This window comes from Talpa occidentalis, unplaced genomic scaffold (genome assembly GCF_014898055.3).
Source record: "Talpa occidentalis isolate TD23 unplaced genomic scaffold, MPIMG_talOcc4v2.1 talOcc4.12, whole genome shotgun sequence".
NCBI lineage: Eukaryota > Metazoa > Chordata > Mammalia > Eulipotyphla > Talpidae > Talpa > Talpa occidentalis.
Genome location: NW_023601212.1, coordinates 16295342 through 16319480, shown reverse-complemented (window position 1 = coordinate 16319480; position 24139 = coordinate 16295342). Strand labels below are relative to the sequence as shown.

At 45.8% G+C, this 24139-nt stretch overlaps 1 long non-coding RNA gene across 1 annotated transcript; it reads left to right on the top strand.

Annotated features, from left to right (window-relative positions):
• Positions 1-1126: 1126 nt before the first annotated feature.
• LOC129145465 (uncharacterized) lies at positions 1127-18271 on the top strand. The gene is made up of 3 exons (XR_008551041.1): positions 1127-1309; positions 13871-14028; positions 18194-18271. It is a non-coding gene; the product is annotated as an uncharacterized LOC129145465 (long non-coding RNA).
• The last annotated feature ends 5868 nt before the right edge of the window (positions 18272-24139 follow it).

Sequence of the window (24139 nt, the reverse complement as noted above, 5' to 3'; positions counted from 1 at the left end):
GATAAAGGATCATTAAGAACTGGGCTCGCTTCAGTCCCTCTTCTGATGCCACCCCTGGCTTCACCAAAGACAGCGGACCTGATCTGTGGCCCCTCTGCTGAGGTCTTTTCATTTTCAACAATTGTGCTGTTTTTAAGGTCTCCAGACTCTTCGACAATCCTCTTGGCGTGGGCCTTGAGTGGCCCTGACGCGGGTGCTGGTCCTTTGGCCCGAGCCTTGGTGAGGTTTGGCGTGCAAACCTTTATTTTGCTTTGTGGTCTCGCCTTCCCTGAATGGAGAGTTATTCTTGGCTTGTACCTGCTCCTGCTGATTTTGCAATATCATGATTTTAGCTCAATGAAAATGTATCTTATTCCCACAGAGCTGCCAGGGCCCTTTGATGGAAGCTGATTTGGGTGAGAGGAGCCTGGAGGCAAGACAATGGTAGAGTCTCCCAAACAGGAAGGTCTTGGAGGGAAAGCACTGTGTGCTCCTCTCCGCCTCCCGCTTCTGTGGACATGCTCAGTCCAGCCCAGTGAGAACCCCCAGAGAGCCCCCCACCCCCCAGCCAGGAGCTTTGACTTGGTATTCAAGTCCATTTCTGGAGCCTAAATAGAAGTACCCTTCCTTCTTGCTCGATCCTTGGTGGATTTGGAGAACCTACACTTTATATCAGCTCAGGACGCCAGAAAACACAACCAAGCAAACCTCTGAAGTCTCTTTCCTGAGAAGGCTAGAGGAGAAATAGGAAATCCTGGTCCCTGAGGGCTTGCCCAGAGGCAGGGACTGGAGCTGATGGACTTGTGCACAACTTTGGGTATATGGAGACTTCTGGGACAGAAATCCATTTCTAGCAGTGAGTTCAGAAGGCGGGAGCCCCAAATCCTGTCCTGCTGAATAAGGCGGACCAGTAAGGAACAGCCATGGAGTCGCCTAGACCTTATTACAGAAAAGGCAAGGGGCCAGACGGTACTGAATATTCTGGTTTTCAGGCCCATTAGGGTGCCCCAATCTGCTCTCGGTTCCTCCTGCCACTCAACCCAGGTGGCCGGGACCCAGGCCGCCTTGTGGGTCGTCAGAAGTGACCCTTTGATATCTGATCTCCCATCTGCTGGGCTAGGCATGTGGACGAGACAGCTGGCACAGCCCCTCCCGGGGGACTGCAATTAGGGGATATTTAATCCTGTCACCTGGTTCATTTGCAGTGATGGATTTGGACTAGAGAGCTGAGTGGCGCCAAGAGGATATTGGATTACCAGGGCCCATCCCCTTCACCCCTCAAAGAGAGCTGTCCTGCCCCTGCCCAGCACCTGCCTTCCCTGGCCCCAAGGTGAGTCGCCTGGCTGCCAGGAATTAAGAGTAAGTACTGGCTGTCAAATCCCTGGCCTGGGATATTTTACCTGAAACTTCCTGCAGCTATGAAAACATTGATAAGATTTTCAGCTCCCCGTGATCTCTGTCCTCTGCAGTACTTCAAGGTTCTAAGCTACAGATTTTGGATCTTGAGTGGCTATCCGGTCAATCATGCCGTTTTCACTTTCCAGACTCCTAGTTTTGGGAAACTTGGTTTAATGGGGAGAAGGCCTTCTTCTGAATCAAGGTGCTGGTCTGATTTAGCTAACTGTCCCTCTTCACATTAGCCATGCACACTGGAAGGGGAAAAGATTTGAGACCCAAATCTGGATTGCAAGGTTTTTATCAAATCACTTCCCCTTTCAGGAGAATCTCAGTTCACTCATTTATAAACCGAGCAGATTGGATTAGCTTCTCTAAGTTACCTTGATCAAACATTCTGCTTGTGGAGAAAAGTTGGACGAAGTCATAGGGTGAAGTGTTTGGGCTAATGGAAAATTCCCAGGGGTGAAATCTATGAATAGACCAAAAAACCAGGTGCTTATGAGGTAGAATTTCATTGTAGAAGAGACACTGGTTATTGGGAGTAATTAGAGATGATCTTGGCGACTCTGGTGATAGACTTTTGAGCCATCGTCCATCCACTCGTCACCAACCTGGCTTTTTAAGGAACATGCAGAAAGAAGTAGCCTCAACTCTTTGGGGTTTCCAGTTCAACATATCTTAAAGTGATCTATGAGGATGATGGGTAATGTCTCCACATGCTAGACTCCATGTGTCAGGAGGGGTAGATGGTTTAGGGTCATCCAGGAGCCTCACTACTCTTCATGCCTTGCACAGCTGCCACCTCCATCAGCACAAAATGGATCCGAAGTATTCTCCCTAGGATCACATCATCCCTCTGCTTCCAGCAGTTCAACGACTTCCTATTGCACTCTGAATAAAATCCCAGTTATCACCATAGGTCTTGAAACTTGTGTGATCTGGCCTTTTCTGTCTTCCCCCACACTTTTACTCCCTCTGCTTTGTCTAGCATAGGCGCACATGTATGTGTGAATCAGCCCATACACACACCTCGGGGTCTCCAAATTTGTTCCTGCCTCCACTTCAGCACTGGCTGTTTTCTCTGACTGGGATGCCCTCTCCTTGGTTCTTTTTTTTTTTTTTTTAAGATTTATTTATTTATTTATACAAGCACTGGGTATAGTCAAAAGTGTGGGAGGGTGAGAGAATTCACCAGAGCCAGAGCAGGGAACAGAACAGGCAGACTGAAGAAACACTGCTGAGGGGAGCAGCGGGCGTCAGGAGAGGTCTGCGCACCATGTGGGACCCTCGCCGGGGGCTGGGATTGAACCGGCGCTGCAGAGGCTGCGGGCATCTTCGCAGCCCAGTGCTCAACCGCTGCGCCACCAGGGGAGGCCCTCCTTGGTTCTTTATATGGCTGCTTCCACATTATTCTTTAGCTCTTGGCTCAAATAATCACACCTACAGGGAGGTCTTCCCCATCTGACCTCTCTCTATGACATAATTATTTTTAATAGTATTTATATATTAGCTTATATAAAAACAACTTGTTGATTTTCTTTCTTCTCTCACTTAGATATAATCTCCATTGAAAAAACAGTGAGCCTTTTTCTCCTGCTTGTAGGTTTATTCCCAGCACCTAGAATAATAGCTACCATGTCATAGCAGCACGGTAAATACTTGTGAAATCAATGAACACAAATACACATTGTCGGGTGAGCTCTCGGGCCATCTCTCTGGATCCTGTTTGAGGAGAGCAGATTGTGAGCTGGGAAGAAAATTGCCTTATCACCCACCCCACACAATCACCCCGATAGCAGGGACCTGCGCTCTCCACCTCCAACCTTGAGTGAGATAAACCACTGTCACCCTGGCTCTGCCTTCTGCCAACCTACTCAAATGTCCTGTTCCCAAGATGATCAAAGGCATTGGAAAACATCTTTGTTCTGTGGAACAAAGAATCATAATTGAACGAGTTCTGTGCTACATCCAGGAAATGGGGGCATTTGCAGAGCGGCCCCAGTCCTGGGAGAGAGCTCTTGAGAGCTGCAAAGCTGCTACCTTCAAAGGGTCGATGTGAAAGCAAAGAAAGAAGCACTTGAGGAGAGAGGATTTCCCTCCAGAGAGGGACAGCACTTCCAGCCCATCACCCACAACGCTAGCTGCAGAGATGTATGTGGAGTGTGTGTGTGTGTGTGTGTGTGTGTGTGTGTGTGTGCGCGCATGCGTGCATGCATGCCCAGCACACAGAACATCCCCAAGCTCCACAGCTCTCAGAACTTAAGCCCCCGTGCAGATAGCCAGTGCTCCACTCCAGAGAGTATTAGACTCTAACTTTTGTTTCTATTGCCAGTGCCTCCCAATATAATTCTGTTTCTCTGAAAAGTTTTCCCTGACTTACCCCTCTAGCTTCTTATGTTTTTTTTTTTAATGAAATCCATCACTGTCTGTGTCATAGTTTTCAAATACAACTGATATTTAGGGGTCTTTCCTGGTGGTACAGGGGTTAAAGTCTCAGCACTATCAAGCTTTCTGCAGCCACTGCAGCATGAGTTCAATGCCCGGCCAGGGAGCTGACCCATATGGCACAGCAGACCTCTCTTGGTGTGCCCACTGCTCCCCTCAGCAGTGTTTTTCAGTAGATCTGCCTGTTCTGTTTCCCGTTCTGTCTCTGGTGAATCCTCTTACCCCCACACCTCTGGCCTACACCCCAGTTCTTGTATGCATAATTAATGAAAATAAATCTTAAAAAAATACAACTGATTTTAGGTAATTTGATAAATTATCTTAAATCATTTTCAGATGCATGGACTCTCCCATTCCATTTGTAAGCACCCTCAAGGCAAAGGTTTTCCTTTGTAAACTTCTCCACTGGATTTCTTAGGATAGAATTCTCAGTGTGCTCATTGTCTGAACACATTTTCATATGCGGAGAGCCCTTGGATGCTGATTTTCTTTCATTCATTAATTTATTTAAAATATTTACTGAGACCTATTATGTGGTAGGCACTGTGCTGGGGATTCAGTGTGGAAGCTCTCAGTCTGGGGCAGAGCTGGAAACGTACACAAATAACTATACCACAATGTGATAAGTGCTATAATATAGGTACTGTATGCGCAGAGTGCTATAGGAACTCAGGAGGGAGCTTATAAAATAATTTAGTTAATGTTCCAATGTCTAAATGTTTAAATAATTCCTTTCCTTTCTAAGTGCTTCCTGGGTTCTGTGGCATTTTTCACGTCCATTATCTTATTTGATGCTTCTAGTGATCTTGTTAATAAGCTTTTGCTCCATAAACTCACCCTTACACAGGATAGGTGCTCAAGAAATATCTACAGAGAGGAAAAAATAGGTGAAAAGAGAGTGGATATTATTATCTCTACTTCACAAATAGGTAAGCTGAACGTCAATCAATGATAGTGCTGGAGGTTATAGGCAAGCATGCAGGCAGTCCGTATAAATAAATACCAAACCCAGCAGTCCATATAAATACACATTAATGCATATCAATCCCAGGAAGTCCATATAAATACACATTAATACATTTCAAACTGTGCAGTCCGTATAAATGTACATTAATACATATCAAACCAGGCAGTCCACATAAATACACATTAATACATGTTAAGTCCAGGTAGTCCATATGGATATATATTAATACATACTGAACCGAGGCAGTCTATATAAATACATATTAAACACCTACTGCATGAGGGTCACTATCCACCATGGTACAGTGGATACAAAAAAAGTACAAGACATGTTCCTCCCTTGTGAAGCTTCCAGCCTCATTAGTAAAACAGAACATAAACTATGAATAGCTAAATGGTGTTATAGGAGATGGAGAGCATCTCAAATGACAGTACAAAGTCCAACATTGTCACCAAATGAATGGTGTAGACCAGAAAGGCCACAGGAGGCAGGAGTGGTCCGTGTAGATCGGGGAGTGCAGGAAGACTTCACATGAGAAGTGGGAATTGAGCTGGATCTTAAAGGATGGACTGCTGGAAACAGAATAGAGGAAAATGAGAAGGGGTAGAACACACAAGACATTCACAGAAGGAAAACCCGACGGCTCGTGAGCACTTTATCCACATCCTACAGGGAGCCAGTTATCCCAGAGGAAGTCCATCCCTGCTCCTGGCTCAGTGTCAGCTCTTTATTGCCTGCAAATTCTCCTTATACTGCTCTGCACCTCCACTGCTATCTGCCCTCTCATCTCTTACTAGTTACTTCCCCCTCCGTCTTCCTCCCCTCCTTTGTGACCCATCTACACACACTGCTTTGAGAAAAAGCAAAACCCCTGTATGTTCAACTTCATCACCAGTCCACTCTCTTTCTGTGTGTAATAAAAACCCTGATCAGAGCTCCCTGAGGTCCTGGATTCCTCTGCTGTCGTCACGCTGGGAGGTTCTTATTCTCTACTATTATGTGTAAACAAGGACCTGGGGCCACTTTCTATTACTTCCCTGGTTCTGTTTCTAGAACTATTCTTTTCTTCCTTTTTATGGAAATTCTTCTTCCTCTTTTGTGGAAACATCCCATCATAATTTGGGCTCACAGCATCTGCTAGGACCTCTTTCTACATTTTTTTTACTGTTATCTACCAATTCCCAGGCCACATATGAGACATGATGCAAAAGATAATATTGTGCTTAGAGATGAGGTAACTGACTTTTGGGGGTGTTTTCTCAATCCATGATCACCCTGTTCTTTGACAACTGTCTGACATGGTCCAGATGCTGTGTTTGTGTCATTTGGCCTAGATCTCTTGTCCATAGGTGAGAAGACCAGTATAGACTCACGATCCAGTTGGGCTAGTTCAGCCTCCCCCAGCAATTGAGAAAGGAATGGAGACTGGGTTCAGACTAAGCTCGTCCCTGGAAAAAAGAAGGAGTAAACAGGTGAACTTAGCTGTCAGTAACTGATAATCACATGTGCCAGATGAAGGGCATCTGAAGGAAGATAGAGAAGAGTAAAGCAGATATGCAGAGAGGTGAGGCCAGACACCCAGAGTGAGTACTGCTTGGGCACTTGGCAGCCTGGTCAGTCCACCCTGAGGCTCAGCTGCTCCTTTTCCCCAGTGTGCTTGAGAGGCCCTGTGTCCTTGGAATAATTGCCATCCCCCCCTCCTAGTTTAAGCACTTCTGTATCAAATTTTACTTGCTTGTTGTTGGTTCCCACAACCCAAACAACTTTACTAAAAATAAAATTCAATATCAATGGAGATAGTTGTCACCAAGTTTTAAAGTTGACAAAGATAGAAATGATCCACTTAAGACAACACCTTTGCTCTTACCTGTTTGCCTATATGCAGGGAAGCATGTGCTTAAGAACAAGGAGCCCAGACTCACAATTTTGGCAAGATGACAGATCATTATAAACTGAGAATCTTCCCACTGAAATCTTCTTTAATGTTTGGTATTTAATCAATAATAATACTGTAAACACATAACTGAACTCTTAAGAAAGAAGGGGGGAAATGAAGGAGGAAATTAGGACCTAGGGAAATCAGAGGAAGATACATGAAAATGGTGTATTGTGAGTGATAATCAGCAGATACACCAACAGGAGGATTTGTGCATCAGGAACTTGAAATATTATAATAGCCATCTGAAAGATAATGTAGAGCAATAGACTTAAAATGAAAAAGACCTCTGAAAAGCAATGTATATGCTTGGCCTCTTTATTGTGAATAAGTTTTCCATATATGTGTAGGTTTATTTTGGGGCTCTCAAACCCATTTATCTGTGTGTATGTTTTTATTCTAATACCATACTGTTTTGAGTACTAACACTTTGTAGTGTAATTTGAAGTGAAGGGGTATGATACTTCTATTATTGTTCTTTTTTCTTGGGATTGTTTTTTCTGTTTAGGGTCTTCTGTCCTGAACAAATTTTACAATTTTTAGTTCTATTTCTGTGAAGAATGTTACTGGGTTTTTTGATAGGGATTGCATTGAATCTGTATTTTGTTTTAGCTAAGATAGTAATTTTCATAACATTAAGTCTTGCAATAATGGAGGAATTTCAAAGGCATTATGCTAAGTAAAAGAAGATTGTCTCAAAAAGACACATGCTCAATTATATAGTTTTATATTTATTTACATGTATATGTCTATAAATTATAGATTATATTTTAAGATATACTGAAAAAGGCAAAATTATAGGGATAGAAGATAAATCAGGGTTGTCAGGGATCTCGTCTCTGTCATATTTGTCTTCCCATAACCTGTCAGAGTGCCTCCCTAAAGAATCAAAATTATTGTTTCCTTAACGAACAAGTTACTGAATGAATAGAAAGATGAGTGAATAAACCTGGTTGGAGGGGCGCTTGCAGAACAGAGAAGGGCTTGGGGAAATTCTGAAATGCCTTATTCCAGAGAATCTATGCTAGGTTTGGACTTTGTCTCGTGTTTCATGCAGAAGTTCTGCAGTTTCTGTAACAAGGCAAGTGACCAGTAAAAGAAAAAAAAAATCACTTTTAGGATGGTTAGTCTGACTGCACTCAGGACAAACCTGAGAGAAGAGAAACTGGAGGGGGTTCAGCTCATCTGTGGTCATTGGTGTCATGGGATGTGTCCAGGGGAACATGAAGATGATAGTTAGAAGCCCAGAAATAATAGGAATATGGTTTGTTTGCCTGAAAGTGTGGAAAATGTAGGGAGACAAGATGGCTCTTCAAATTTTTGATGACCAACCTCTTGCAGAGACAGAAGAATTGGCCAATTTATTCCTGTATCTGTGTTGCCCAGAAGTCAGATCTAAGACAAATATAAGGAAGAATTTTGTATCCATTAGACATGTCTGAAAATGGGGCTGGCTGCCAAAGAAGTGAGTTCCTTATCACAGGAAATGATCGAGCATAGCAGTTGGTGCAGTTGTCAGCCAGGGAATTCAAGGATTAGCTGGAGTAAGCTTCCCAACACTGGAGATTCTGATACTTAATGGTTGCAGTGCCAGTGAGTTTGAGATAACAGTGGCTTGCAGGGACAGTGTCCAGTCGCTGGGACCTGTGGACATAAGGCCTAGGAGAAGTTTGGATTCCAGAACTGCACTCTTGAATGCTGCATGTTTGCATTATACCATGGTTTTGCATTATGCCATTATGCCAGCGTGTTTGCATGATACCATGGTTCTCCCATAAAAGTACTGTCTGTGCCACAAGTGGTTCCTCTGGGAAGCCTCTGGGTCCTTTCTGACCCCAAGAGACGTAAGTGGAACATGAGAGTATGTCTGGAGGTCATCAAGAAGATACCCACAGAATTTCCTGCCCCTTTGCCTTTCTTTTTTTTTTTTTTTTTTTTAAATATTAAATTTTATTTTTATATTCCCCCATACAATTGCAAACGCCCCATTCTGACCCCAATCCTTCCCCTCCCGCCCCCCACCCCCCAAAAAGTGTCTCTGGTTCATAGTTTTTTGTTGATTTTGATTTTCACTTTCTTATATTCATTTTCCTGGTCCCTTATTTAAGTTTTCTAGATTCCTGCTATGAGTGAGACCATCCGGTATTTTTCTTTTTCTTTTTGGCTTATTTCGCTGAGCATGATCCCTTCCAGTGCCATCCATGTTGCTGCAAATTGCATGTGTTTATCTTTTTTGAATGCTGAGTAATATTCCATGGTATATATGTACCACATCTTCTTGATCCAGTCATCTATTTTTGGGCATTTGGGTTGTTTCCAAAGCTTAGCTATTGTAAACAGTGCTGCTATAAACATAGGAGTGCAGGTGCTCTTTGGAATTGATGTTTCTGTGTCCTTTGGGTAAATACCTAGGAGTGGAATTGCTGGATCATATGGAAGCTCTATGTTTAGTAGGTCCAGAAATCTCCACACAGCTCTCCATAGTGGTTGGACCAGTTTGCACTCCCACCAACAGTGCACAAGAGTTCCTTTTTCTCCACACCCTCGCCAACATTTGTTGTTGCTAGTTTTTTTAATATGTGCCATTCTCACTGGTGTGAGATGGTATCTCATGGTAGTTTTGATTTGCATTTCCCTGATGACAAGTGATGTTGAACATTTTTTCATATGTCTGTTGGCCATTTGCATTTCCTCTTCAGAGAAGTTTCTTTTTAGCTCTTCTGCCCATTTTTTGACTGGATTATTTTCTTTGTTGTTGCTGAGTCTCATCAGCTCTTTGCAGATTTTTGTGATCAGTCCTTTATCATTAGTGTTGGGTGCAAAAATGTTCTCCCAGTTGGTGGGGTTTCTCTTTGTTTTTGTTATTGTCTCTTTTGCTGTGCAGAAGCTCTTTAATTTGATGTAGTCCCAGCTGTTTATCTTTCTCTTCACTATCACTGCTTTGGGTGATGTGTCTGTAAAGATGTCTTTGATATGCAAATCCCGTAGTGTTTCGCCTATATTTCCTTCTATGTATTTTATGGTTTCAGGTCTTATGTCTAGTTCTTTAATCCATTTTGAGTTGATTTTTGTGTATGGTGTGAGGTAGTGGTCAAGCTTCATTCTTTTGCATGTAGCGACCCAGTTTTCCCAGCACCATTTATTGAACAAACTTTCTTTGCTCCAATGCATAGTCTTTGCTCCTTTGTTAATCCCTCCATTCTGCATGCCCCCTTTTAGCCTTACAGGTGAGCCCATGACATCTTTTCCTTGACGCCCACTATTTCTTCTGTCTTTTTACTCTCAAAGTGATTTGCCTCCACATGTGTTTTCGACCCAGTTCCCTTATCTCTTTGGAGGTCTTTTTTGAGGTCCCAGTATTCCTTTCTTGGTTCAAAACATTTAGAGTTATTTTTACCCTGAAACAAGCAAACAGAAATTCCCTCTAATTGCTGTTCAATTTCTCTTTGCCACCCAGACTTTTGAAGAGAAAGTTTTACTCTCACTGCCTCAACCTTGACCCCATCCTTGCACTGCCTACCTTCCATATAGTCCTGCTTTGCTCCCAACGTGTTCTCCCTAGAGAAACTGTACATCCCAGAGACGGCGAGATTCTGAGTCAGAAAACTGGGCCTCAGTTCCTGTATAGGAACCTCACTTTCTTCATCTCCTTTGTTATAAGTGTGAAATGAGTTAATAGATTAGGAAAATGTGCCCCCAGCATGCACACACACACTGCAAGGAGTTATACAGCTGTTAGTAGCTAGTGACACTAACTAAAAAAGGTCACAAAGATGACCTTTTCTTTTTTAAAGATTTATTTATTTATGAATACAAGAGGTGGGGTGAAGGTCAGAGATGTGGTGGGTGAGAGGATCCACCAGAGACAGAGTGGGGAGCAGAACAGGCAGATCTACTGGAACACACTGCTGAGTGGAGCAGCAGGTGAGACAGGAGGGGTCTGCTGCGCCATGTGAATCACCTCCCTGGCTGGGGATCAAACTCGTTCTGCAGCGGCTGCAGACAGCTTCATAGTGCTGTGTTTTAACCCCTTGAGCCACCAGGAAGGCCCAACATGATCTTTTCATCAGCTGTTTGAAAGACATTTCCTCAATCTCATAATTTCTAGACTCCTTTCAAATCTGCTGATCTTGTCCAACTTTTTTGAAACTCTTTATTTCCATGTTTTTCTCTTTATTTATTTCTAGGAAATGAACATCTCTTATCCAGTTACCTCTTCTGATTCTCTTCTTGCCTCCAGTGGGAATAGTCCTGAAAGTGTTCTTCCTTTCCATTCTTAGAAATGTTGCGTCCTTGCTTAGAAGTAAAGGAATAATCACTCCCAAGCATCCAGCTGTCTTTTCTGGGTGCATAACCAGCATGAACTTCTCTTTGGAGCTTTGGCCCGAAGTTTGCAACTCTGCTGGATTTTTCTGCCAGATTTTTCTGCCAGAATCTCAAACTCCTCATTGCTAATATGAGATAGATCAGCACATTTTTTTTGAGAATCACAGACAAAGGCCAGACAGTGGATGACTGATGACTGGCCAGCCCTGCAAACATCAGAGACCGACAACAAGATACCAACTAGAAATAGAACCATCCCTTTTACATAAACTTTATGTAATGAATGATGGCATCTCCATTCAGTTAGAAGGCAGTGATAGCCAGGCCCACAGGTCTCTGGGCATTTCTGTGACATTTTATGGATTGTCAATTCCCTATGTTACCCATCTCTGTGGATTCCAGATTCCTGATTCTCAAAGATGTCAATAGCCAAACTCTATAAGCTGACCTCATGGGGGTCCCCCTGAAAGCCCCCTTGATTGGTGAACACTGTATTTACTAAAAGACTAATGAGAACGATTCGGTCGGATAGCATTTTCCTGGCCTCCACCAAAGAAAACCACCCATCTGGTTCATCTGGCCCTAATATTCTCTCCTTCTGAAAATTCTGAGTCACATCAAACTATAAAAATTTGTTCTTGATATGAGAGAAAATACATGTGATCCTCCCATGTTCTCTCCCTCCTGGCCTCTCTAATTTATTTCAATGTAGGTGTTTACTGAATGTTAATTTTCTTTTCCTGTTTCCCTTTATCCATCTGCAAGTGACATGAAGGCAGGGATTCTGTATTTCTCATTTTTTGTACCCTAGCACTGTGCCTTACCTATTTCCCATACACATATTAAATTAAGTAGAAAATACCTTGGTTGGTGGTATGGGAGAATCCAATTTGAAAACGGAATCTAGAAGCGTCAGGCACAGTGCCTCTTGCATGGAGTTGTGGGCTGTGCTGTCCATGTACTATTTGGTAGTTGTATCTGAATATAGCAACTGCTGATTCTCAGCCTGTAGCGGAGAACTCTCCCAGGCCCATCCATTTGGCTGTGATTCCTTAACATGGACCTGGGCCCTCTCCCTCCCCACCCCTGGGTTCAGCCAGGTAGCTAGCAACCTGTGATTTGCTGGCGGAGTGTTTGCACAGACCAGTGGGAACTAGTTGTGCAGAGTTCTTCCCAATTCTGTGTGCAGCGATATCACTTTGGCAACTTGAAATTGGCGATGTGGGAGTATTTACACCATGGGAGCTGGCAAACACTAGGAATCAGGGCTTTCTTTTTCCCCAGAGAGAGGCTGTAAAACATTTACAAGCAGACTGCTGCTGCCAACATACTTCCTGGGCATCTTCTGGCACGCCTGGCCTCATCTGAGCCATACATTTCTGCTCTGATATCCCTTCTTCACAGAGACCTCAGTTGCTTTCTCTTGTATCCCCACTCTTTCCTTCAGGGCTCTCTAACTACCCTGTGCCTGTCTATTATGAACTGCTCTGTTCAAGTCCTCATCAGAGGCTTTGTTTCATCTCTTCCTGTTCACTGTCATACTCCCAGCATTTAGTGCAGGCCCAAGCATGTCATTGGCACCCAAGATATATATTTCTGATCAATGAATGAAAGCATAAGTGGTTCCGTTGCAGTGGCTCTGCCACTGCTCAAGCGGAGGGGCATGGCAGCTTTGCTGGCACTGTGCATCCTTAGCATGCGCTGGCCCCTGCCCCAGCGCCAGCCAGGTTTTGGTGCCAGAGTCCCTGGGGCTCCTGTGGCATCTGTCTGGGCTGCAGAGGAGGTGCCAAAGTGTGCCTCCCTTGGGCAGTGTGCAGGGCAGTGGCTTCAGCCTCTATAGCAGCTGTGGCTGCCCAGGTCCAGAGCAAACTAGCCCCAGAGATCTGGGAGCGGAGGCAGCCCTAAGCCCCAAGGCCTCTGTCTCAGGATTACTGAACCAGAATTCAGTGTTGGGCCCCACTGGGGGTGCTCTGGTGCTGTACTTTCCTGAAGCCACAGGGAGAATGGCCTACAAATGGTGGGCTTCAGCAGCAGCCCACCCTGCACTGCTGCAGGGTCCCCGGCGCTGGTGCACCAGCCCCACTGAGGAGCCCTGGCTGCAGTGTGCTGCTGACTCCACTGAGGCTGGCTCTGGCTGTGGCTCTGCAGAGTCCACCAGGTCATGAGCTTGCCCTGACCTCAGTGTACATTGGGTCTGGGCAGATGCCACGGTTTCCCCCTTTGGAAGCTGTTGTCAGGATCATAAATGGACCAGTTAAGTTCAAGCTCAGTGGACCAATCAGGTTCGAGCTTGCTGGTTACATCCAAGGGCTTGAGTTCATTATGTGTATTGAAAATAGAGCAGCATCAATCAAACAGCTAGGGTTGAAAAATGGTCCAATCAGGCTTATGGGGTGGAGACACTGAACAGGATATAAGGCAGAGCAGGTGCCAGCTTGAGGGATTCACCAGAATGCCTCCGAAAAGGATTCAGTAGACCTTCACAGAACTTTGCAGACTCTGTGATCTTTGCAGACTTCCAGACCTCAGTAGATCTATGCAGAGATCCAGCCATGCACCTGCCTCTAGAGCTGACTCAGACATTGCCTGCAAGGAGCACTGCTGACAGGGGCCTGGTGTCTCTCTGAAAGAGCTGTGTGATGTTGGTATAAGCCAATAGCTCACAAGGAGCAATAACACAAGTGTCTCTGACACCGCCTCCTGTGACCAGTGCTGACTGGCACTGCTGACCTGTGTGGGGCCTCCTCTGAGAGTGCTTCACCACTTTTGATCATCTGGTACTGCCTCATGGTGCTGTTGCCTCTGTTTCTGTCAATCAGACATCCAGTGCTGTCCAGCCCGGCCTTCAGACTATTGCTGTGAGCTGCTTCAATGTCACCTGGGCCGCCCCACCTGCCAGCACCTCCAGATGCCACTGTGAGTTGGATCCTGGTGCACTGCTCACTGTTGTACCACCAACTCCAGGCTCTCATCAAAGGTATGGTGCCATCTTCCATGAGTGGCCTTGTTTGGAACTCCCTGACACCATGGACACTACCTGTGGTGAGACAGCTGGCCACTTGTGGCATTGCAAGTGCTTTCCTTTTACCTGACCCCTCCTTTGTTTAACAAACCCGATTATCGTTGCACCTTGAGCCTGAGTGGTCTTGAAATTGTGTGGGTGGCAACCCACAGACAGTGACCTGTCCCCCTCCTTGGCTGTTTTAGTTCCAACCTCTCAGCATCAGAAATGTAAAGCAGATTATCTATAGACTTGTTTGTGCCTCCCCAAATAATGAGTGTTTTTCATTGCATTCCCAGGATCTAGCAGAGTGCCCAGAGCAGGATAGAAGCTCAATTTTTCAGAACGAATAAATGGGTAAAATTAGGGGCCATCTAATTCTGTGAATTTCCCTGTAGCCCCTTAGAAAGCTCTTGTTCTTCTACCTTCATCAGCACCACAGAGCCCTGCTGTGTCCTTCTGAGAAAGCAAAATCTCCAAGGTGGAGGAGTTCCCACCAACACGACTGCTGGAAAGATTGGGGTGGCATCAATTTATCTCATCCAACTTGTGTTTTTCTTCTCTGAATGGGTCCCAGCAATTCATTATGTCACCCTTAGGCAAGCCACCAAATGGGAGTGAAGGAGGCCTTGGCCCCCGTCCTTCCCAGCCGGTGTCGGCAGAGATAGCTTTCCCTGCATGGATGAACAGCTGTGAGACACCTTTGCCCCAGCCTCCTGGAGAAGGCAAAAGAAGTTTTCTAAATATTTTCCTGCCACGCGGATCACTGAATTATGCATGAGGCCAAACCCAGGGAACAGCAAATCGTTGTGGGATGGAGGGGGTAGGGTTCACTAGAAAGGGAAATCGAAACCTAGCTTGCCTTCTCCTTGTGAAGGGTTTCCTCCATTGATAATTAGTTTTATATTATCTCACATCTTTAATAGATTATTGATGCTTTTGGCAGAGATATAATCCCAGTGTCAGGAGTAATTCTCTCTAGTGTGCCGCGCCGGCTACACTCAGGCAAGGCAGCGTGGACGCAGGGCCTGGCTGATCCTACTCAAATCAATTCGATCCAAGCCTTCGCTGGGCATTGACATGCAGGAGGAAAGAAAGATGCATATTTATGATTCGCCTCAAAAGCAGGAGAGGTCATGAGACTTGGTGAGTGTGGTGGCGAGATGGCTAAGGAAGGCTCCTTTCGCCATCCTCTTGGGATGGAAGATGCCATGCATGTGCTTTTTGCTCCCTGGCCTCAGCTTGCACGACCAGGTTGTGCAACCCACCAAAGGCAAGTGGAGATGCTCTCAGGTGCGGAATGAAAATGGTCACCTTCGTCTCGGTCAGCTCTGCTTCTTTATCTGCCCCCTTTCCCCTTCTTCTTTGCCTATTGGGGGGCAGTGCTTCCACACCGGAAGACTCCAGGCATTTCATGAGGCAGAAGTGCCTCTAAATGTCCAAGGCTAGACTATCAAGAGTGGGGTAGGGAAGGGGCTCGGATATTTGAATATGGATCTTAGGTAGACAACAGGATTCCTAAACCGAGCAGAGACACCACTGAGGTCCACCCCTGTCCTTCAGGGCACCCCATCTCAGTGATATCCCAGATGAGCTGAGGCAGCAACCAGCTAGGGATCTGCCAGCCAAGGCTTTAGGTCATTTAGGGAAGCGACGTTGTGCAATAGAGATGCTTTATTTTGGACGTGCGCTCACTTCCTTTATAAGGGACTGAACACTGGTATTGAATCTTTTTTTTAATGACTTGAATTGAGTCCTAGATTGGCTATTTGAAAGCTTTGTGACCTTGGTTAAATTGCTTCACCTCTCTGAATCTCATTTTTTTTCCATCAGCAACACAGGAACAATTATAAACACCCTACCCTCCTCAAAGTTTTGTGGGGAATAAATAAAATGAGATGATACAGAAAGGACCCCCTTATAGCCAGGTGCTGTAAGAACTCCCAGGGGTGTCAATCGGCCAGCACCCCTCCATTCTTCTAGGAACAGAGTCCCCATCTTCTGGGAAATGATCTTCCCCAAAATGCACCTTGTGGTTGGAATAAAGCTGCCATGTGTTGGTGTCTGAGGAAGCTGGGGCGGCCACACCCCACTCTCGTGGTCATCACGACTGATTGCATGGCTCCAGGGCAGGCTTGGAGGGCCTCTTCCCTGGGACATTAATCTTGCTATGAGAAGGAGTATGAATCAGTTCCCCAGGGGAGGAAGCTGTTTAGATGCGAGGTTAGAGATTGCCATAGCTCAGCTCCCTAATGCAGGGAGGTGGCCCAGTGGCAGAGGGGGAAAATAAAGCTGGCATTCAAAGGAGAAAGAAAATACAGAGTTGTGACAATGTGTGTATGTGGTTCAGAGTTTCCTGTGGGTCCAAGTGAATCTGTTCTTCATGACTTGGAAGGATAAGATCCTTTCAGTCCATTCCTCTTTTTTGCCTAAGCCAGTTTTAGTTCTATTTCTGTCACTTCCAAGCAAAAGAGGCTCCATTAAGAGGCTGCCAATGACTATCAGGCCCCCACGTCCATGCTGAGCGCGGGTCTTTCACTCTGCTGCCTCCGCTTCACAATCCAGAGGCTCCTTCTCCAAAACCACTGCACTTGCTTTGTCTTTCATGCACTCCAAACAACTTGTGAGGGTTTCCCAGGTGTCGGGCCCTCTCTCAGAATTCGGGGTTCTGCATATAAACTAAGGAAGACATTCAGAAGTTCTTTCAAGGAAGCACACACTTGGCAGGAAATTTGCACTCCTTGGGCAACAACCCCATATGCCATTGGGAGCCAGGATGAGAAATCTACATGGCCCAACTGGCCAGGCAGTACTGGGGCAAGGCTGCCAGGCACAGAACCATACATTAGATGTACCCAGTCGGGAGGTCAAGTCTGAGTATTTACTCTGATACTCTTGGCATTTTTTTTTATGTAGCATTATTTATGTTGGATGATGCTTCACGTCCTTTATAAAATGGGGTAAATTAAAACTCATTAAAAATTGCTGGCCACCTACATCAACTGAGAACTATTAGGAACAAAAAGATATGTACCTGCCCTTGGCATGCAAATAGTCCTGCAGAGCAAATAGTGCAGAGCGGGAGAACAAGTCAGAAATACCCAACCCCCCATGTATGGGACTCAGATCATCTGGATTTCAAACAGAGAAGGGAAGCATTTGGTGGACTGGGGTGTTTAGGGTAGACTTAGCAGGAGATATATATATATATATATATACATATATATATATAACCTGTTGGAATTGTTTTCTTTATTTTTTTTAAGTTTTTTTTTCAAAGATTTATTTATTTATGCAAGAACCAGGGTACAGGCCAGATGTGCAGGAGGGTGAGAGGATTCACCAGAGACAGAGCGGGGAACAGAACAGGCAGACTGATGAAATACACTGCTGAGGGGAGCAGTGGGCCAGACAGGAGAGGTCTGCTGCACCATGTGGGCATCTCTGCGGCTGGCGGGGATCGAACCGGCACCACAAAGGCTGCTGACAGCTTCACAGCGCTGCGCTCAACTGCCTGCGCCACCAGGGAGGCCCAGAATTGTTTTCTTTAACCTCACAATATTTAATTTTTTAATTCACTGTCATTTTTGAAAATCAGATTTCCTATTTTGAAAAAATGTGAATTTCTGGTTTCCATTGATAAATAGGAGATTCAATGACAATTATTCCCCTTGGCCATGAGCCACTGAATGAGTAACTGCTACCCCCTTTAGACCAGGCAGCCTTGCCCTGGTATCACCCGGTTCCCAAAAGCATATTGGGCTCGCTACCCAAGGCCCACGCTAGAGCTAGAAATGCCCCAGCTTCCCAGGAGGCTCAAAGAAGGAACTTGAGGGTAAACACACATCTGAGGCTCATGCCCACATCAATAAAAACTCAACCTTTTTTAAGTGTCATTGACCAAGGCACCCCAGGCCAGCCGGTATAGACTGTGTTCACCCACCTGGGTCCAGGTGAGCTGGAGCCGGGCAGGGGGGAAGGCTGGCTGTTTTGTAGGAACACATAGAAGGAAGAACCTGTCACCAAGACATCAGCTAGCAAACACCCACCACTGAGAGCCTCAGATGTGCATCCGAGCCTCTTCCTTCCTCTTCTTTTTATTAATGTCCACATTTTTTCACTTTGTTGCATTTGAATGCAGATGATACAGAATGAAATTCCGTTGGCGGCTGTATGTGCGGGAGTGCGCAAAAGTATTTATGAATCCTAAATGAAGCTGGCTGCAGAGCCCAGGAGCTCCAGCAGAGCGCTGGCGTGTGTGCCCGCCGGAGTCTGATCTCTTACACGGGAAGCTGCGTTTGATATCTCATTTGTTGGCTGTGTTCCTCGCAAAGCTGAGTGCTGTTTAACCCACTTTCCCATAGCAGAAGAAAAGGAAGAGGAAGCTGGTTGGGAGAGAGGGAGCACCCCTACTAAAATGCCCTGGAATGGGGAGAAGAAACTATTCCTAGGGCATGTGGGGGGTGCTGCCACCCTCTGGCTGGGTGTAGCATCACAGCCTGTTGAAACAAACCTGCCCCCAAATCTCTCTCCCCTTTGTGGGCCTGCCTCCCTGACTATCAACTGCCCTGAGGTCCCAGAATTGCAGACGAGTTGGAACTGGCTGGGCTTTTATTTGGGTCCCTAGACAAAGATGTGCATTCTCTGTTTTTAGTTTCATAAGAAACTTCCTTTGGGCAAACCAGGACCCCCCTCCAACTCTGGCCTAGGGGAGACACAGCATGTCGTCCTGGCTGGATCCGCCTCTCCCTGCTAGATATTCAGTCCACGCATGACAAAGACTTTGGCAAAATGCTAGCAATCAGAAATCCACTCTTCATAGACATAAAAGAGTCGGTACATAGGTCTCCCCAATAATGATAGTCTACATGCATTAGCATATATTTTCTTGAGAAGCGAACTATCAGACTATGTCCCTAAAAGCAATTCATTCTATTTACAGCTTTTCTGAAGCCCCCGAGAGGGAATCATCTTGGAGCACTGCAGACACCACACTGAAAATAGTGAAAAACATTCAATTTGGAAACAATTTTACCTCGATTTATCTTTTTTTTTCCTGCGTGAGTCAGCCCACTGCTTCTGCTCCTTTCTCTACCTGAAGGCAGTCCTCGCCATGCCTCCTCCTGGGGTCACGATGGCAGGAACAGGGGCTGTATCCCCAAGGTGTGGCTAGGAGGAGGCCAGGAAGGAAGGACACCCCATCTGTCACTCTGATGGGGGCACCTCATGCCCAGGTCCAAGAAGGCTGGTGAGGGAGGCAGAGGCCAGAGGCTACGTCTGATGCAGCAACAGTGTTATTGCTCTGATCCACAGATGACTCTCCAGAAGGTAACTGCAGCTCTTTAAAGCAGTGAAAAGATGAATGTCGTGTCCTATTACCCCATTCTCTGGGCTAATAATAAGATTTTGTAACCATGTCAACAGCAAGAGAAAAGGAATGAGAAAGTATCCCTTTGATTGTATAAAACTCCCAGGCCCCGACCGTCCCAGATGTGGCTCAGCTCCTGGGCATGTGCACCTGAGAAAATGGGGGGCGGTGGCGAGTCTTGTGTCTCTAACAAAGCTGAGGGCAGACGTGAAATCAGGGCTAGGTGAGTAGCAAACACCTGCTTTGTGCCCACAACCATACCTGGAACAGAAAGTATGCAGGTAAATGCAGTTTCTACTTCGGGAAGAAGTTCACAAGGCAGTGGAGCCACTCCCATCTGGCTTGTAAGTGCCCTGGACTTACTCAGGATACAGATGTTGGGGGTCTCCCTTTTCCCAGGGCGAGATCTAACCTCTCTGAGCTCAGCCTCAGTTTCTCCGTTGTTAGATGGGGGTGGTAATAGTTTGTCCTCCATACCCCACAAGCCCCTTGTGAGGATGAGAGGGAAAAAAAATGCAGTGCTTCCAAATCAATAGTGCAATCCTTTTTAAAAAAGAAAAACTGTATGTGAAACTGTCAGAGAAAACAAAGGTAAGAGCTGAGCTGCTATTTTTGGAGGGGTGGGAGCTCAGCGTTCACCCATATTTGCAGCTTCCCTGGCTCCCAAAATTGCCCCTGAGGCACCCATGAGTACCCTACAGCTGTAAGAAGAGTATCTTGAAGACCAGTGAGAAAATGCTTTGAAATTGTGTATTATTATTTTTATTAATGTTCATACGAACTGGCTATTAATGGAGGTAATTGTAGGAATTGAGAGAAGGGAGCGATCAATGTGGACTTAAGTGTTCAAATAGCAGCAGGCGCCACGCAAATCCTCCAAGGGTGACAAGTGTCTGTGGAGGTGGGCAGCAGGGGTTGGGGAGAGGACTCCAGGTGGGGCATGGGCGTGAGCAAAGGCTTGGAGGTACAAGACGAGGGAAGAGGCCTGGTTAGGGTGAGCTGGTGTGTGCAGCAGGGGTGGAATTGGGGGCCTCAGACCAGCTTCTTTAAGCAGCATCAACCAATGAAGCCTCTTGGGACCTCATAGGATGGTCCAATGGGCAGCTCAAACTTGGAAGGAGCGAACTGGGGGTTCCTGAGTGTGGGGACCCTGACTTGGCTCTCTCGCTCTGTGTGGGCCAAAGCATTGCTGTATCTGTATCTGTTGCAGTCAGATTTCCCACATCCAGGACCATTTGCTCTGCTGGTAAAAATCCTTTTCTCTGGACCCTGATTCCAACTCCTGCTTCTGTCCCATAGCTGTCATGGCCCTGTGCTGCCCTGCCACTAACTGATGTGTGTGTGGAGGCGTTAATCCCCAACCTCCAGGCAAACATCTCCTAGAAAGCCTGTTAGCCAAGCATTCAGGGATTTCCCTAGACCCCCCATGGAGCACTCAGCTGTGGTTCCTCCATTAGGACCCTGTGCCTGTGGGGAGGCCTGACCCCACCCTACCTTCTCCAATGTAGTCCCTTTCGCCCCAGGGATGACTGACCTTCCCTGTTTGCCTCCAACACCTTGTTGTCTTGTCCTCTTTGAAATGCTTGACAGCAGCAAATGCTTGGGTCTAAAAGCAAAATAATGAAATCAAATGAAAGCTCCCCAATTTCTCAACCGCTTGTCCTTGGTCCGGTGTGGTGCACGACATGCATTATTCAGAGAGGAGCAGCTGCATTACCTGAAGCAGAAATTCTGTTTTTCAGGTGCCAATCTGGAGGGATGGTTGGAGTGGAGCTGGATGGTTCTGCCCTGGAGCCTGTGGGTGCTTCGGGTGGAGAAGGGTCCAGCTTTGCTACTGCATCCCACAAAGTTATCGAAGTAGCTTGTATCTGGTGTGTGCTCATGGGAAAATTCAGTCAGTGAGCCCATCCTGAGAGGAAGGGAACCCTGACGGGCAGGGTAGATATGAAGGGCACCAGTGGAAAGATGAAAGGAGGGAGCAAGCAGGCTGTCTGGATGGAGGGGCCCCTACTCCACAGGAGACCCCCCAAGGTATAGCCCACACCCCCCAAGGTATAGCCCACATTGTAGGTATAGCCCACATCTCCTGCTGAATGCACCAGATACAGGAAATTAAGAGAACAGAGATGTTCTTTTAAATGATAATGCCATGTAAATAGAAGTGAGAGAAGGTAGAAAAGGTGATCTTGTTGGTCCAGATAGCCATTCCCTTTCCCTAAGGCCACCGTGCTCCCTTGCCTGTTTGCTTGTGACTTGCTGTGGCCCCTGCGAACCCCCTCCACCTTCAGACCCCCATCCCCGTTGGCAAACTTGACCATGTGACATACTTGGACCAATGGAATGTTGGACGGTTCAGAAGCCAGAAGAGGGCTAGTGTGTTCTGCCCATTCTCTTGCTTGGGTTCCTTCTACTGTTCCTTCTACTGTTCCTTCCACATCACAAATTAGGGGCTGCCCTTTCAGCCCAGGCCCCAGAAGGAGAAGACACACAGAGCATATCCACAGGGCCTGCATGCTCTGTGAAAGAAAGAAATGCTGTGGTTATGAGCCACTGAGATTTTAGGGCTTGCTTTTACCATAGCAAAGCTGGCTAATATAGTTAATGTCAATCAATGATGAGGAAATTAATCACGTCTGCCTTGAGTTAAGCTTTTTTAAACTTGATTTGTTTATTTAATTGATTGTTGTCATCTTCACTTGGGGTGAATAGCATTGATAAATAAGAGGGGTTGTTTGTTTTAATGAATCCATGGAAGAATGCTGTTGATTTTTCAGAATCCATGTATTAAGATTTGACAAGTCCTAGGCCTGAGCTTCTAACTGGATTTCCCTTCTCTCATGGTTGACTAGATCTGAACATAGTGTGTAGTTGTCATTTCTCTGCCTTAAGCCTGCTGAGAATGCATCCCTACCACCCTCTGGCCAGTGTCCCACCTATTAGTCTGGTCAGTTCTCCTTCAGCTCTGATCCAGTAAGTGTTACTAAACAGATACCATGACCTATGGGGGTATATCTGCATGACCTCATTTGGTTCTCAAAACAATAATTTAACATAGGTAATATTGTTGCTATAGCAACCCCTCTATTCCTATGTTGAAACCTAATCCCCAATGCCATGCATTAGGAAGCAGAGTCTTTGAAAGATGATTAAGTCGTGAGGGTGATGCCCTCATGAGTGGGATTAGTGCCCTTAGAAAGAAGACCCCATGTCTTCTGCCATGTGAAGACACAGTATATGGCACAGCTGTGTGTGAATCCAGAAGCAGGCCCTCCCCCACACCAAACTGCTTTTTCTTGGATGGCTTAGCCTCCAGAATGGTGAAAAATAAGTTTTTATTGTGTATACATCACACAGTCTTCAGTATTCTGTTACAGAATCCTGAGTGGAGTAAGACAATCAATTGTTAGGTACCTTTCGAGAACATCAAGGATCCAAAGAATTTGTGGAAGGCATGAAACTGATCAGGAGGAGATCAAGATTTTAAGCTAGGTTTCTTCATTCTGGCCCAGAACTCTCTTCAATACTCTATGAACTCTCTTCAATACTCTCTTGAACTCTCTTCAATACACCATGGATTTAAGGTGTTCTGCCTAAGGCTACGCTTTAGGATCTATTTGCCCAAGGACCAGGGACATGTGTTCATGGACTGGTGGTTGGAAGACAGGGCAGAGATAAGACCCTTTGTACTTTATACATTTATATTGCAATTTATAATTCATTTGCATTATATTCCTGGAATGGGCAAGGCAACAAACTATGACCCTCTGAATTTCAGGGAGCTCATTTACCTTTTTGGGAGGGACTTCTGTGTCCTTGTGGGACAGAAGCATTAGTGGAACCAAAAATAGGTACATCTGCAAGAGAACTGGAGACTGTGCCAGCGGACTGCCATCTTTGAAGGACGTCCATACTGTCAAATCTGTGCAAGTGGCAATAGTGTCATATCAACAACATTAATAAGTGAATAATAGCTTCCACAAATATTTTACGAAATGCTTTCTATAAATTGTCTGCTGCCTGAGAAGGCCTCCAAGAACCATTTGCATTTACTCCATCACCACTGCTGGCTGCCATCAGTCTGAGACTCAATAATTCCGGGAATAATGATGTTGGATTTACTCAGATTACTGAGGTACAGATATACAGAGGCAAGAAGGCAGGTGATAATGAGATGAGCTGTTTCAAGTGTAGATGTGTTGTTGTTGCATCCCTATTCTTGCTGTGAAGGGGTGAGAGAGCCTCTCCATGGATCTGGAAGAGGGGAGTTGCCTAGAAGTACCCAGCAGTGCAACTATCACAAGGCCTGGGTATGTGTGGCAGATACTTCACATACCAATGAAATTGTCCTGGTTCTGTTGCATGACATCAGAGACACCCTATCCTGTCCCCAAACCACCTTCAATTCTGCTCAGATGGAAACCATTTCCTGGGGGTTCCTGTGGCTTTGGCCCCGGCAACACTCCATAGAGTCACCCCATGCCCTTTCTGCTTCCAGAAAGAAATGCCCCTTCAGTAGTCTGGGAAGCCTGGCAGCAGCTGCAGAAACCTCTTCCATTCCTGTTTCATCCATTAACTGGACTATAGATTTGCCAGATGACCTTGGCTCCTTACAGGATGATAGCCAGAGAAGATAGTGGTTCCTAGTTTGCCAATATTTGGCTCTCAGACAATTTCAGTTCCCCGGCAGCATCTCTTGTGGGACTGGCTGCTTTCTCTCCG